This window comes from Pleurodeles waltl, chromosome 2_2, assembly GCF_031143425.1.
Source record: "Pleurodeles waltl isolate 20211129_DDA chromosome 2_2, aPleWal1.hap1.20221129, whole genome shotgun sequence".
In the NCBI taxonomy this organism is placed as follows: domain Eukaryota; kingdom Metazoa; phylum Chordata; class Amphibia; order Caudata; family Salamandridae; genus Pleurodeles; species Pleurodeles waltl.
Genome location: NC_090439.1, coordinates 1,061,613,112 through 1,061,628,920, shown reverse-complemented (window position 1 = coordinate 1,061,628,920; position 15,809 = coordinate 1,061,613,112). Strand labels below are relative to the sequence as shown.

General features: G+C 49.3%; 1 protein-coding gene across 1 annotated transcript in view; it reads left to right on the top strand.

Annotated features, from left to right (window-relative positions):
* COL22A1 (collagen type XXII alpha 1 chain) overlaps positions 1–15,809 on the top strand; it is a 900,581-nt gene that overhangs the window by 792,825 nt on the left and 91,947 nt on the right. The window lies entirely within an intron of this gene.

Here is a 15,809-nt window from a genome sequence, read left to right as displayed (position 1 = left end):
CAATGATAAACTGCATCAGCATCTGGTAGACCTAGGACCAATTTCTCCCCAAGAATTGGGAAAGAAGGCGGACCATTGGGTCAAGACAAGGGTGTCCAAGACTTCAACAGGGGGTGACCAAAAGAAAGGGGTCACAAAGACTCCCCAGGGGAAGAGTGATGAGACAACCAAAACTAAAAATAGTAAAGAGTCTTCTACAGGCCCCCAAAAACCTGCACAGGAGGGTGGGCCCAGAGCCTCTTCACAAAACAATGGGTACAAGGGTAAAAACTTTGATCCCAAAAAGGCCTGGTGTCATAGCTGTAAACAGCATGGACACCAAACTGGAGACAAGGCCTGTCCCAAGAAAGGTTCCACTCCAAACTCCCATCCAGGTAACACTGGTATGGCTAGTCTCCAAGTGGGATCAACAGTGTGCCCAGAGCAAATCAGGGTCCACACTGAAGCTACTCTAGTTTCTGAGGGTGGGGTGGATTTAGCCACACTAGCTGTCTGGCCGCCTAACATGCAAAAATACAGACAGCAACTCTTAATTAATGGGACTAGAATAGAGGGCCTGAGGGATACAGGTGCCAGTGTCACCATGGTGACAGAGAAACTGGTTTCCCCTGGCCAATACCTGACTGCAAAAACTTACACAGTCACCAACGCTGACAATCAGAAAAAAGTACATCCCATGGCAATGGTTACTTTAGAATGGGGAGGGGTCAATGGCCTGAAACAGGTGGTGGTCTCCTCAAATATCCCAGTGGACTGTCTGCTTGGAAATGACCTGGAGTCCTCAGCATGGGCTGAGGTAGAACTAAAAACCCATGCAGCAATGCTGGGTATCCCTGAACTGGTGTGTGTGAAAACAAGAGCACAATGCAAGGCACAGGGTGAACAAGTAGAGCTGGAGTCTGGAAGAATGGCCCAGCCTACCAAGAGGAAAGGAAAGTCAGTTGGGAAACCAACTGCAACACAGCAAAATAAAGGGAACCTCTCTTCTCAGGAAGAAGTTCTGCCCTCTGAGGGAACTGAGCCTTTGGAGCTTGAACCTTATCAGGTTGAGCTCTTAGGCCCAGGGGGACCCTCAAGGGAGGAGCTGTGTAAGGGACAAGAAACCTGTCCCTCTCTTGAAGGCCTTAGGCAGCAAGCTGCTGAAGAGTCCAAAGGCAAGAAAAATGGAACACATAGGGTCTATTGGGAAGATGGACTCCTGTACACTGAGGCCAGAGACCCCAAACCTGGTGCCACTAGGAGAGTGGTAGTGCCTCAGCTGTTCAGGAAGTTCATCCTAACATTGGCCCATGACATTCCCCTTGCTGGACATTTGGGACAAACCAAGACTTGGGAGAGGTTAGTCAACCACTTCTACTGGCCCAATATGTCCAACATGGTTAAGGAGTTTTGCCTCTCCTGCCCCACCTGTCAAGCCAGTGGTAAGACAGGGGGACATCCAAAGGCCCCCCTCATTCCACTTCCAGTGGTGGGGGTTCCCTTTGAAAGAGTGGGTGTGGACATAGTTGGTCCACTAGAACCTCCCACAGCCTCAGGAAATATGTATATCCTGGTAGTAGTGGATCATGCTACCAGGTATCCTGAAGCTATTCCCCTTAGGTCGACTACTGCCCCTGCAGTAGCCAAGGCCCTCATTGGTATCTTTACCAGAGTGGGTTTCCCTAAGGAGGTGGTGTCTGACAGAGGTACCAACTTCATGTCAGCATACCTAAAGCACATGTGGAATGAGTGTGGAGTGACTTATAAATTCACTACACCATACCATCCACAAACTAATGGCTTGGTTGAGAGATTCAACAAGACATTAAAAGGCATGATCATGGGGCTCCCAGAAAAACTCAAAAGGAGATGGGATGTCCTCTTGCCATGTCTGCTTTTCGCTTACAGAGAGGTGCCACAGAAGGGAGTAGGATTCTCACCCTTTGAACTTCTGTTTGGTCATCCTGTAAGGGGACCACTTGCCCTTGTTAAAGAAGGCTGGGAGAGACCTCTCCATGAGCCTAAACAGGACATAGTGGACTATGTACTTGGCCTTCGCTCTAGAATGGCAGAGTACATGGAAAAGGCAACCAAAAACCTTGAGGCCAGCCAACAGCTCCAGAAGTTTTGGTATGACCAAAAGGCTGCACTGGTGGAGTTCCAACCAGGGCAGAAAGTCTGGGTTCTGGAGCCTGTGGCTCCCAGGGCACTCCAGGACAAATGGAGTGGCCCTTACCCAGTGCTAGAAAGGAAGAGTCAGGTCACCTACCTGGTGGACCTGGGCACAAGCAGGAGCCCCAAGAGGGTGATCCATGTGAACCGCCTTAAGCTCTTCCATGACAGGGCTGATGTGAATCTGTTAATGGTAACAGATGAGGATCAGGAGGCAGAGAGTGAACCTCTCCCTGATCTTCTGTCATCAGACCCAAAAGATGGCACAGTAGATGGAGTGATCTACTCAGACACCCTCTCTGGCCAACAGCAAGCTGATTGTAGGAGAGTCCTACAACAGTTCCCTGAACTCTTCTCCTTAACCCCCGGTCAGACACACCTGTGTACCCATGATGTGGACACCGGAGACAGCATGCCTGTCAAGAACAAAATCTTTAGACAATCTGACCATGTTAAGGAAAGCATCAAGGTGGAAGTCCACAAGATGCTGGAACTGGGAGTAATTGAGCGCTCTGACAGCCCCTGGGCTAGCCCAGTGGTCTTAGTCCCCAAACCTCACACCAAAGATGGAAAGAAAGAGATGAGGTTTTGTGTGGACTACAGAGGGCTCAATTCTGTCACCAAGACAGATGCTCATCCAATTCCAAGAGCTGATGAGCTCATAGACAAATTAGGTGCTGCCAAATTCTTAAGTACCTTTGACTTGACAGCAGGGTACTGGCAAATAAAAATGGCACCTGGAGCAAAAGAGAAAACAGCATTCTCCACACCTGATGGGCATTATCAGTTTACTGTTATGCCCTTTGGTTTAAAGAATGCCCCTGTCACCTTCCAAAGGTTGGTGAATCAAGTCCTTGCTGGCTTGGAGTCCTTTAGCACAGCTTATCTTGATGATATTGCTGTCTTTAGCTCCACCTGGCAGGATCACCTGGTCCACCTGAAGAAGGTTTTGAAGGCTCTGCAATCTGCAGGCCTCTCTATCAAGGCATCCAAATGCCAGATAGGGCAGGGAACTGTGGTTTACTTGGGCCACCTTGTAGGTGGAGGCCAAGTTCAGCCACTCCAACCCAAGATCCAGACTATTCTGGACTGGGTAGCTCCAAAAACCCAGACTCAAGTCAGGGCATTCCTTGGCTTGACTGGGTATTACAGGAGGTTTGTGAAGGGATATGGATCCATTGTGACAGCCCTCACTGAACTCACCTCCAAGAAAATGCCCAAGAAAGTGAACTGGACTGTGGAATGCCAACAGGCCTTTGACACCCTGAAACAAGCAATGTGCTCAGCACCAGTTCTAAAAGCTCCAGATTATTCTAAGCAGTTCATTGTGCAGACAGATGCCTCTGAACATGGGATAGGGGCAGTTTTGTCCCAAACAAATGATGATGGCCTTGACCAGCCTGTTGCTTTCATTAGCAGGAGGTTACTCCCCAGGGAGCAGCGTTGGAGTGCCATTGAGAGGGAGGCCTTTGCTGTGGTTTGGTCCCTGAAGAAGCTGAGACCATACCTCTTTGGGACTCACTTCCTAGTTCAAACTGACCACAGACCTCTCAAATGGCTGATGCAAATGAAAGGTGAAAATCCTAAACTGTTGAGGTGGTCCATCTCCCTACAGGGAATGGACTTTATAGTGGAACACAGACCTGGGACTGCCCATGCCAATGCAGATGGCCTTTCCAGGTTCTTCCACTTAGAAAATGAAGACTCTCTTGGGAAAGGTTAGTCTCATCCTCTTTCGTTTGGGGGGGGGGTTGTGTAAGGAAATGCCTCCTTGGCATGGTTGCCCCCTGACTTTTTGCCTTTACTGATGCTATGTTTACAATTGAAAGTGTGCTGAGGCCTGCTAACCAGGCCCCAGCACCAGTGTTCTTTCCCTAACCTGTACTTTTGTATCCACAATTGGCAGACCCTGGCATCCAGATAAGTCCCTTGTAACTGGTACTTCTAGTACCAAGGGCCCTGATGCCAAGGAAGGTCTCTAAGGGCTGCAGCATGTCTTATGCCACCCTGGAGACCTTTCACTCAGCACAGACACACTGCTTGCCAGCTTGTGTGTGCTAGTGAGGACAAAACGAGTAAGTCGACATGGCACTCCCCTCAGGGTGCCATGCCAGCCTCTCACTGCCTATGCAGTATAGGTAAGACACCCCTCTAGCAGGCCTTACAGCCCTAAGGCAGGGTGCACTATACCATAGGTGAGGGTACCAGTGCATGAGCATGGTACCCCTACAGTGTCTAAACAAAACCTTAGACATTGTAAGTGCAGGGTAGCCATAAGAGTATATGGTCTGGGAGTCTGTCAAACACGAACTCCACAGCACCATAATGGCTACACTGAAAACTGGGAAGTTTGGTATCAAACTTCTCAGCACAATAAATGCACACTGATGCCAGTGTACATTTTATTGTAAAATACACCACAGAGGGCACCTTAGAGGTACCCCCTGAAACTTAACCGACTGTCTGTGTAGGCTGACTAGTTCCAGCAGCCTGCCACACCAGAGACATGTTGCTGGCCCCATGGGGAGAGTGCCTTTGTCACTCTGAGGCCAGTAACAAAGCCTGCACTGGGTGGAGATGCTAACACCTCCCCCAGGCAGGAGCTGTGACACCTGGCGGTGAGCCTCAAAGGCTCACCCCTTTGTCACAGCCCAGCAGGGCACTCCAGCTTAGTGGAGTTGCCCGCCCCCTCCGGCCACGGCCCCCACTTTTGGCGGCAAGGCTGGAGGGAACAAAGAAAGCAACAAGGAGGAGTCACTGGCCAGTCAGGACAGCCCCTAGGGTGTCCTGAGCTGAGGTGACTCTGACTTTTAGAAATCCTCCATCTTGCAGATGGAGGATTCCCCCAATAGGGTTAGGATTGTGACCCCCTCCCCTTGGGAGGAGGCACAAAGAGGGTGTACCCACCCTCAGGGCTAGTAGCCATTGGCTACTAACCCCCCAGACCTAAACACGCCCTTAAATTTAGTATTTAAGGGCTACCCTGAACCCTAGAAAATCAGATTCCTGCAACTACAAGAAGAAGGACTGCCTAGCTGAAAACCCCTGCAGAGGAAGACCAGAAGACGACAACTGCCTTGGCTCCAGAAACTCACCGGCCTGTCTCCTGCCTTCCAAAGATCCTGCTCCAGCGACGCCTTCCAAAGGGACCAGCGACCTCGACATCCTCTGAGGACTGCCCCTGCTTCGAAAAGACAAGAAACTCCCGAGGACAGCGGACCTGCTCCAAGAAAGGCTGCAACTTTGTTTCCAGCAGCCTTGAAAGAACCCTGCAAGCTCCCCGCAAGAAGCGTGAGACTTGCAACACTGCACCCGGCGACCCCGACTCGGCTGGTGGAGATCCAACACCTCAGGAGGGACCCCAGGACTACTCTGATACTGTGAGTACCAAAACCTGTCCCCCCTGAGCCCCCACAGCGCCGCCTGCAGAGGGAATCCCGAGGCTTCCCCTGACCGCGACTCTTTGAATCCAAAGTCCCGACGCCTGGGAGAGACCCTGCACCCGCAGCCCCCAGGACCTGAAGGACCGGACTTTCACTGGAGAAGTGACCCCCAGGAGTCCCTCTCCCTTGCCCAAGTGGAGGTTTCCCCGAGGAATCCCCCCCTTGCCTGCCTGCAGCGCTGAAGAGATCCCGAGATCTCTCATAGACTAACATTGCGAACCCGACGCTTGTTTCTACACTGCACCCGGCCGCCCCCGTGCTGCTGAGGGTGAGATTTCTGTGTGGGCTTGTGTCCCCCCCGGTGCCCTACAAAACCCCTCTGGTCTGCCCTCCGAAGACGCGGGTACTTACCTGCAAGCAGACCGGAACCGGGGCACCCCCTTCTCTCCATTCTAGCCTATGTGTTTTGGGCACCACTTTGAACTCTGCACCTGACCGGCCCTGAGCTGCTGGTGTGGTGACTTTGGGGTTGCTCTGAACCCCCAACGGTGGGCTACCTTGGACCAAGAACTGAACCCTGTAAGTGTCCTACTTACCTGGTAAAACTAACAAAAACTTACCTCCCCCAGGAACTGTGAAAATTGCACTGTGTCCACTTTTAAAACAGCTATTTGTCAATAACTTGAAAAGTATACATGCAATTTTTATGATTTGAAGTTCCTAAAGTACTTACCTGCAATACCTTTCGAACAAGATATTACATGTTAAATTTGAACCTGTGGTTCTTAAAATAAACTAAGAAAAGATATTTTTCTATACAAAAACCTATTGGCTGGATTTGTCTCTGAGTGTGTGTACCTCATTTATTGTCTATGTGTATGTACAACAAATGCTTAACACTACTCCTTGGATAAGCCTACTGCTCGACCACACTACCACAAAATAGAGCATTAGTATTATCTCTTTTTTACCACTATTTTACCTCTAAGGGGAACCCTTGGACTCTGTGCATGCTATTCCTTACTTTGAAATAGCACATACAGAGCCAACTTCCTACATTGGTGGATCAGCGGTGGGGTACAAGACTTTGCATTTGCTGGACTACTCAGCCAATACCTGATCACACGACAAATTCCAAAATTGTCATTAGAAATTCATTTTTGCAATTTGAAATTTTTCTAAATTCTTAAAAGTCCTGCTAGGGCCTTGTGTGTTAAGTCCCTGTTTAGCATTGTCTTTTAGAGTTTAAAAGTTTGTTAAAAGTTTGAAATTAGATTCTAGAAACAGTTTTAGATTCTTTAAAAAGTATTCCAACTCTTAGCAGAATAATGTCTGATACAGAGATGCAGGTGGTGGAACTCGACACCACACCTTACCTCCATCTTAAGATGAGGGAGCTAAGGTCTCTCTGTAATATAAAGAAAATAACCATTGGCTCCAGACCTACCAAAATTCAGCTCCAGGAGCTGTTGGCAGAGTTTGAAAAAGCCAACCCCTCTGATGATGACATCACAGAGGAAGAAATTAGTGACTTGGAGGCCAATGTCCCTCCTCCAGTCCTAAATAGGGAGAACAGGACCCCTCAAGTCCTGTCTCCAACTGTGTTAGTCAGAAATAGTGAGTCCCTCACAGGAGGGTCCCACATTTCTGAAATCACTGAGGATGCTCTCAGTGAAGATGACCTCCTGTTAGCCAGGATGGCCAGAAGATTGGCTTTAGAGAGACAGCTCCTAGCCATAGAAAGGGAAAGACAAGAGATGGGCCTAGGACCCATCAATGGTGGCAGCAATATAAATAGGGTCAGAGATTCTCCTGACATGTTAAAAATCCCCAAAGGGATTGTGACAAAATATGAAGATGGTGATGACATCACCAAATGGTTCACAGCTTTTGAGAGGGCTTGTGTAACCAGAAAAGTGAACAGATCTCACTGGGGTGCTCTCCTTTGGGAAATGTTCACTGGAAAGTGTAGGGATAGACTCCTCACACTCTCTGGAAAAGATGCAGAATCTTATGACCTCATGAAGGGTACCCTGATTGAGGGCTTTGGATTCTCCACTGAGGAGTACAGGATTAGGTTCAGGGGGGCTCAAAAATCCTCGAGCCAGACCTGGGTTGACTTTGTTGACTACTCAGTGAAAACACTAGATGGTTGGATTCAAGGCAGTGGTGTAAGTAATTATGATGGGCTGTACAATTTATTTGTGAAAGAACACCTATTGAGTAATTGTTTCAATGATAAACTGCATCAGCATCTGGTAGACCTAGGACCAATTTCTCCCCAAGAATTGGGAAAGAAGGCGGACCATTGGGTCAAGACAAGGGTGTCCAAGACTTCAACAGGGGGTGACCAAAAGAAAGGGGTCACAAAGACTCCCCAGGGGAAGAGTGATGAGACAACCAAAACTAAAAATAGTAAAGAGTCTTCTACAGGCCCCCAAAAACCTGCACAGGAGGGTGGGCCCAGAGCCTCTTCACAAAACAATGGGTACAAGGGTAAAAACTTTGATCCCAAAAAGGCCTGGTGTCATAGCTGTAAACAGCATGGACACCAAACTGGAGACAAGGCCTGTCCCAAGAAAGGTTCCACTCCAAACTCCCATCCAGGTAACACTGGTATGGCTAGTCTCCAAGTGGGATCAACAGTGTGCCCAGAGCAAATCAGGGTCCACACTGAAGCTACTCTAGTTTCTGAGGGTGGGGTGGATTTAGCCACACTAGCTGTCTGGCCGCCTAACATGCAAAAATACAGACAGCAACTCTTAATTAATGGGACTAGAATAGAGGGCCTGAGGGATACAGGTGCCAGTGTCACCATGGTGACAGAGAAACTGGTTTCCCCTGGCCAATACCTGACTGCAAAAACTTACACAGTCACCAACGCTGACAATCAGAAAAAAGTACATCCCATGGCAATGGTTACTTTAGAATGGGGAGGGGTCAATGGCCTGAAACAGGTGGTGGTTTCCTCAAATATCCCAGTGGACTGTCTGCTTGGAAATGACCTGGAGTCCTCAGCATGGGCTGAGGTAGAACTAAAAACCCATGCAGCAATGCTGGGTATCCCTGAACTGGTGTGTGTGAAAACAAGAGCACAATGCAAGGCACAGGGTGAACAAGTAGAGCTGGAGTCTGGAAGAATGGCCCAGCCTACCAAGAGGAAAGGAAAGTCAGTTGGGAAACCAACTGCAACACAGCAAAAGAAAGGGAACCTCTCTTCTCAGGAAGAAGTTCTGCCCTCTGAGGGAACTGAGCCTTTGGAGCTTGAACCTTATCAGGTTGAGCTCTTAGGCCCAGGGGGACCCTCAAGGGAGGAGCTGTGTAAGGGACAAGAAACCTGTCCCTCTCTTGAAGGCCTTAGGCAGCAAGCTGCTGAAGAGTCCAAAGGCAAGAAAAATGGAACACATAGGGTCTATTGGGAAGATGGACTCCTGTACACTGAGGCCAGAGACCCCAAACCTGGTGCCACTAGGAGAGTGGTAGTGCCTCAGCTGTTCAGGAAGTTCATCCTAACATTGGCCCATGACATTCCCCTTGCTGGACATTTGGGACAAACCAAGACTTGGGAGAGGTTAGTCAACCACTTCTACTGGCCCAATATGTCCAACATGGTTAAGGAGTTTTGCCTCTCCTGCCCCACCTGTCAAGCCAGTGGTAAGACAGGGGGACATCCAAAGGCCCCCCTCATTCCACTTCCAGTGGTGGGGGTTCCCTTTGAAAGAGTGGGTGTGGACATAGTTGGTCCACTAGAACCTCCCACAGCCTCAGGAAATATGTATATCCTGGTAGTAGTGGATCATGCTACCAGGTATCCTGAAGCTATTCCCCTTAGGTCGACTACTGCCCCTGCAGTAGCCAAGGCCCTCATTGGTATCTTTACCAGAGTGGGTTTCCCTAAGGAGGTGGTGTCTGACAGAGGTACCAACTTCATGTCAGCATACCTAAAGCACATGTGGAATGAGTGTGGAGTGACTTATAAATTCACTACACCATACCATCCACAAACTAATGGCTTGGTTGAGAGATTCAACAAGACATTAAAAGACATGATCATGGGGCTCCCAGAAAAACTCAAAAGGAGATGGGATGTCCTCTTGCCATGTCTGCTTTTCGCTTACAGAGAGGTGCCACAGAAGGGAGTAGGATTCTCACCCTTTGAACTTCTGTTTGGTCATCCTGTAAGGGGACCACTTGCCCTTGTTAAAGAAGGCTGGGAGAGACCTCTCCATGAGCCTAAACAGGACATAGTGGACTATGTACTTGGCCTTCGCTCTAGAATGGCAGAGTACATGGAAAAGGCAACCAAAAACCTTGAGGCCAGCCAACAGCTCCAGAAGTTTTGGTATGACCAAAAGGCTGCACTGGTGGAGTTCCAACCAGGGCAGAAAGTCTGGGTTCTGGAGCCTGTGGCTCCCAGGGCACTCCAGGACAAATGGAGTGGCCCTTACCCAGTGCTAGAAAGGAAGAGTCAGGTCACCTACCTGGTGGACCTGGGCACAAGCAGGAGCCCCAAGAGGGTGATCCATGTGAACCGCCTTAAGCTCTTCCATGACAGGGCTGATGTGAATCTGTTAATGGTAACAGATGAGGATCAGGAGGCAGAGAGTGAACCTCTCCCTGATCTTCTGTCATCAGACCCAAAAGATGGCACAGTAGATGGAGTGATCTACTCAGACACCCTCTCTGGCCAACAGCAAGCTGATTGTAGGAGAGTCCTACAACAGTTCCCTGAACTCTTCTCCTTAACCCCCGGTCAGACACACCTGTGTACCCATGATGTGGACACCGGAGACAGCATGCCTGTCAAGAACAAAATCTTTAGACAATCTGACCATGTTAAGGAAAGCATCAAGGTGGAAGTCCACAAGATGCTGGAACTGGGAGTAATTGAGCGCTCTGACAGCCCCTGGGCTAGCCCAGTGGTCTTAGTCCCCAAACCTCACACCAAAGATGGAAAGAAAGAGATGAGGTTTTGTGTGGACTACAGAGGGCTCAATTCTGTCACCAAGACAGATGCTCATCCAATTCCAAGAGCTGATGAGCTCATAGACAAATTAGGTGCTGCCAAATTCTTAAGTACCTTTGACTTGACAGCAGGGTACTGGCAAATAAAAATGGCACCTGGAGCAAAAGAGAAAACAGCATTCTCCACACCTGATGGGCATTATCAGTTTACTGTTATGCCCTTTGGTTTAAAGAATGCCCCTGCCACCTTCCAAAGGTTGGTGAATCAAGTCCTTGCTGGCTTGGAGTCCTTTAGCACAGCTTATCTTGATGATATTGCTGTCTTTAGCTCCACCTGGCAGGATCACCTGGTCCACCTGAAGAAGGTTTTGAAGGCTCTGCAATCTGCAGGCCTCTCTATCAAGGCATCCAAATGCCAGATAGGGCAGGGAACTGTGGTTTACTTGGGCCACCTTGTAGGTGGAGGCCAAGTTCAGCCACTCCAACCCAAGATCCAGACTATTCTGGACTGGGTAGCTCCAAAAACCCAGACTCAAGTCAGGGCATTCCTTGGCTTGACTGGGTATTACAGGAGGTTTGTGAAGGGATATGGATCCATTGTGACAGCCCTCACTGAACTCACCTCCAAGAAAATGCCCAAGAAAGTGAACTGGACTGTGGAATGCCAACAGGCCTTTGACACCCTGAAACAAGCAATGGGCTCAGCACCAGTTCTAAAAGCTCCAGATTATTCTTAGCAGTTCATTGTGCAGACAGATGCCTCTGAACATGGGATAGGGGCAGTTTTGTCCCAAACAAATGATGATGGCCTTGACCAGCCTGTTGCTTTCATTAGCAGGAGGTTACTCCCCAGGGAGCAGCGTTGGAGTGCCATTGAGAGGGAGGCCTTTGCTGTGGTTTGGTCCCTGAAGAAGCTGAGACCATACCTCTTTGGGACTCACTTCCTAGTTCAAACTGACCACAGACCTCTCAAATGGCTGATGCAAATGAAAGGTGAAAATCCTAAACTGTTGAGGTGGTCCATCTCCCTACAGGGAATGGACTTTATAGTGGAACACAGACCTGGGACTGCCCATGCCAATGCAGATGGCCTTTCCAGGTTCTTCCACTTAGAAAATGAAGACTCTCTTGGGAAAGGTTAGTCTCATCCTCTTTCGTTTGGGGGGGGGTTGTGTAAGGAAATGCCTCCTTGGCATGGTTGCCCCCTGACTTTTTGCCTTTACTGATGCTATGTTTACAATTGAAAGTGTGCTGAGGCCTGCTAACCAGGCCCCAACACCAGTGTTCTTTCCCTAACCTGTACTTTTGTATCCACAATTGGCAGACCCTGGCATCCAGATAAGTCCCTTGTAACTGGTACTTCTAGTACCAAGGGCCCTGATGCCAAGGAAGGTCTCTAAGGGCTGCAGCATGTCTTATGCCACCCTGGAGACCTCTCACTCAGCACAGACACACTGCTTGCCAGCTTGTGTGTGCTAGTGAGGACAAAACGAGTAAGTCGACATGGCACTCCCCTCAGGGTGCCATGCCAGCCTCTCACTGCCTATGCAGTATAGGTAAGACACCCCTCTAGCAGGCCTTACAGCCCTAAGGCAGGGTGCACTATACCATAGGTGAGGGTACCAGTGCATGAGCATGGTACCCCTACAGTGTCTAAACAAAACCTTAGACATTGTAAGTGCAGGGTAGCCATAAGAGTATATGGTCTGGGAGTCTGTCAAACACGAACTCCACAGCACCATAATGGCTACACTGAAAACTGGGAAGTTTGGTATCAAACTTCTCAGCACAATAAATGCACACTGATGCCAGTGTACATTTTATTGTAAAATACACCACAGAGGGCACCTTAGAGGTACCCCCTGAAACTTAACCGACTGTCTGTGTAGGCTGACTAGTTCCAGCAGCCTGCCACACCAGAGACATGTTGCTGGCCCCATGGGGAGAGTGCCTTTGTCACTCTGAGGCCAGTAACAAAGCCTGCACTGGGTGGAGATGCTAACACCTCCCCCAGGCAGGAGCTGTGACACCTGGCGGTGAGCCTCAAAGGCTCACCCCTTTGTCACAGCCCAGCAGGGCACTCCAGCTTAGTGGAGTTGCCCGCCCCCTCCGGCCACGGCCCCCACTTTTGGCGGCAAGGCTGGAGGGAACAAAGAAAGCAACAAGGAGGAGTCACTGGCCAGTCAGGACAGCCCCTAGGGTGTCCTGAGCTGAGGTGACTCTGACTTTTAGAAATCCTCCATCTTGCAGATGGAGGATTCCCCCAATAGGGTTAGGATTGTGACCCCCTCCCCTTGGGAGGAGGCACAAAGAGGGTGTACCCACCCTCAGGGCTAGTAGCCATTGGCTACTAACCCCCCAGACCTAAACACGCCCTTAAATTTAGTATTTAAGGGCTACCCTGAACCCTAGAAAATCAGATTCCTGCAACTAAAAGAAGAAGGACTGCCTAGCTGAAAACCCCTGCAGAGGAAGACCAGAAGACGACAACTGCCTTGGCTCCAGAAACTCACCGGCCTGTCTCCTGCCTTCCAAAGATCCTGCTCCAGCGACGCCTTCCAAAGGGACCAGCGACCTCGACATCCTCTGAGGACTGCCCCTGCTTCGAAAAGACAAGAAACTCCCGAGGACAGCGGACCTGCTCCAAGAAAGGCTGCAACTTTGTTTCCAGCAGCCTTGAAAGAACCCTGCAAGCTCCCCGCAAGAAGCGTGAGACTTGCAACACTGCACCCGGCGACCCCGACTCGGCTGGTGGAGATCCAACACCTCAGGAGGGACCCCAGGACTACTCTGATACTGTGAGTACCAAAACCTGTCCCCCCTGAGCCCCCACAGCGCCGCCTGCAGAGGGAATCCCGAGGCTTCCCCTGACCGCGACTCTTTGAATCCAAAGTCCCGACGCCTGGGAGAGACCCTGCACCCGCAGCCCCCAGGACCTGAAGGACCGGACTTTCACTGGAGAAGTGACCCCCAGGAGTCCCTCTCCCTTGCCCAAGTGGAGGTTTCCCCGAGGAATCCCCCCCTTGCCTGCCTGCAGCGCTGAAGAGATCCCGAGATCTCTCATAGACTAACATTGCGAACCCGACGCTTGTTTCTACACTGCACCCGGCCGCCCCCGTGCTGCTGAGGGTGAGATTTCTGTGTGGGCTTGTGTCCCCCCCGGTGCCCTACAAAACCCCTCTGGTCTGCCCTCCGAAGACGCGGGTACTTACCTGCAAGCAGACCGGAACCGGGGCACCCCCTTCTCTCCATTCTAGCCTATGTGTTTTGGGCACCACTTTGAACTCTGCACCTGACCGGCCCTGAGCTGCTGGTGTGGTGACTTTGGGGTTGCTCTGAACCCCCAACGGTGGGCTACCTTGGACCAAGAACTGAACCCTGTAAGTGTCCTACTTACCTGGTAAAACTAACAAAAACTTACCTCCCCCAGGAACTGTGAAAATTGCACTGTGTCCACTTTTAAAACAGCTATTTGTCAATAACTTGAAAAGTATACATGCAATTTTTATGATTTGAAGTTCCTAAAGTACTTACCTGCAATACCTTTCGAACAAGATATTACATGTTAAATTTGAACCTGTGGTTCTTAAAATAAACTAAGAAAAGATATTTTTCTATACAAAAACCTATTGGCTGGATTTGTCTCTGAGTGTGTGTACCTCATTTATTGTCTATGTGTATGTACAACAAATGCTTAACACTACTCCTTGGATAAGCCTACTGCTCGACCACACTACCACAAAATAGAGCATTAGTATTATCTCTTTTTTACCACTATTTTACCTCTAAGGGGAACCCTTGGACTCTGTGCATGCTATTCCTTACTTTGAAATAGCACATACAGAGCCAACTTCCTACAGTCTTGTACTCTGTCACAAGAAAGCAACGTATAAAGACAAGTCAGTGAGGAAATTCATCAAGAAATGAAAATCTAAATAATTTAAAGAAATACTAAAACTGTTTGGGACTTGAATGCTAATGAGGGGATGAGGAGTCTTCTACATTCTTACGCTGCCCAGTAAGGTGGTGCATTTTAGTTGTATTTTCCCAATGGGTCCACAATATTCTAATTAACTGTCATGTCCTGACTCGCATCTGCTTGAGTGACCTTCATATATTGCTGTAAGCAATGAATGTTGGTGGTAGGTTAACTTTCCCAGCCATGTACGATGAGATAATATGGTCTGCTGTTGGAAGACCTCCCACCTCCACACTCAGCTGCGGCGGAGCCTGAAAAGGGCTCATCCAGGAAAAAAGAAATTGATGTGAGGCTGGTCCCAAATGACTAAGGTAGAAATACATGTTGGTGGTTCTACATTCATGCCTCGCATGAACATTGGTGTCCAGAGCCGTACAATGCACACAATGACGTATTTGGCATCTATGTGTGCAGAGCCGGACTGAGCTATATATTACACTGGGCATTTCCCTCGTGGTATGGAGCCCTTCTTTGCCAGTTTTGAAAGCCCCTGGCCATTCCTGGTGCCTAAGTCACTTTCCTCAAGTGCCCGCAGTCATTTGCAGAAGCCACGGGGAGGCTTCAAAAGAGAGACAGAGAGCGAGGGGGAAGTAATAGAGAAAGCGAGCAGGGATGAAAAACAGAGACGGGAAAGAAGGAGAGAGAGAGAATAGATTGAAAGTGAGAGATTGAGTAGGAAAACGAAAGTAGCTTTGCTGGTTTGAGCATTTTTGTCAGGGTTGCTTTTGGTTCCCCAGTCCAACCATGTACGAGCAATAGCACTTCCCCTAAGCTGAAGCCTTCTTTGCACTGCAGGCCGATGCTAAACCTATTTGCACGCATTTTATGCATAGCACATGTACATAAGTTGCATGTTGACTGTTTTTCAGTAGTGCATGTGCAATTATGCTCTATGGATTGCAGTGGCGTAATAAAACTTGAGGGGACCTCCCTGCAAAGTACTTAATGTCTCCTCCCTGGGACACAGTCAGGAGCAGGATCACGCAGTAGCTCCAAGGACACCGCGCTTAGGTCTGGGTATGTCTTTAACATCTAAATGCTGTCTCAGAATTAGACCTGTGCTGAGTGGGCCACTGGAGCTCCTGCGCGCCCCCACACCACTGGGGCTGCGGGGACTATTGTTACACCACTGGTGATTTGTGCAATACCTGAATATGCATTTTTCTTAATATCACATTTGGTGCAAACACAGGCTGTTAGACACAATACGTTAATCACAGGAACACAATAATTGAACTAGAGTGATTATTTTTCTTCATGTTCCCTCCTAGAGCTATGATTGTGAGTGAGATAGTGACTGATTTCTCCGGGCTGCTATCCGATGATGCCCA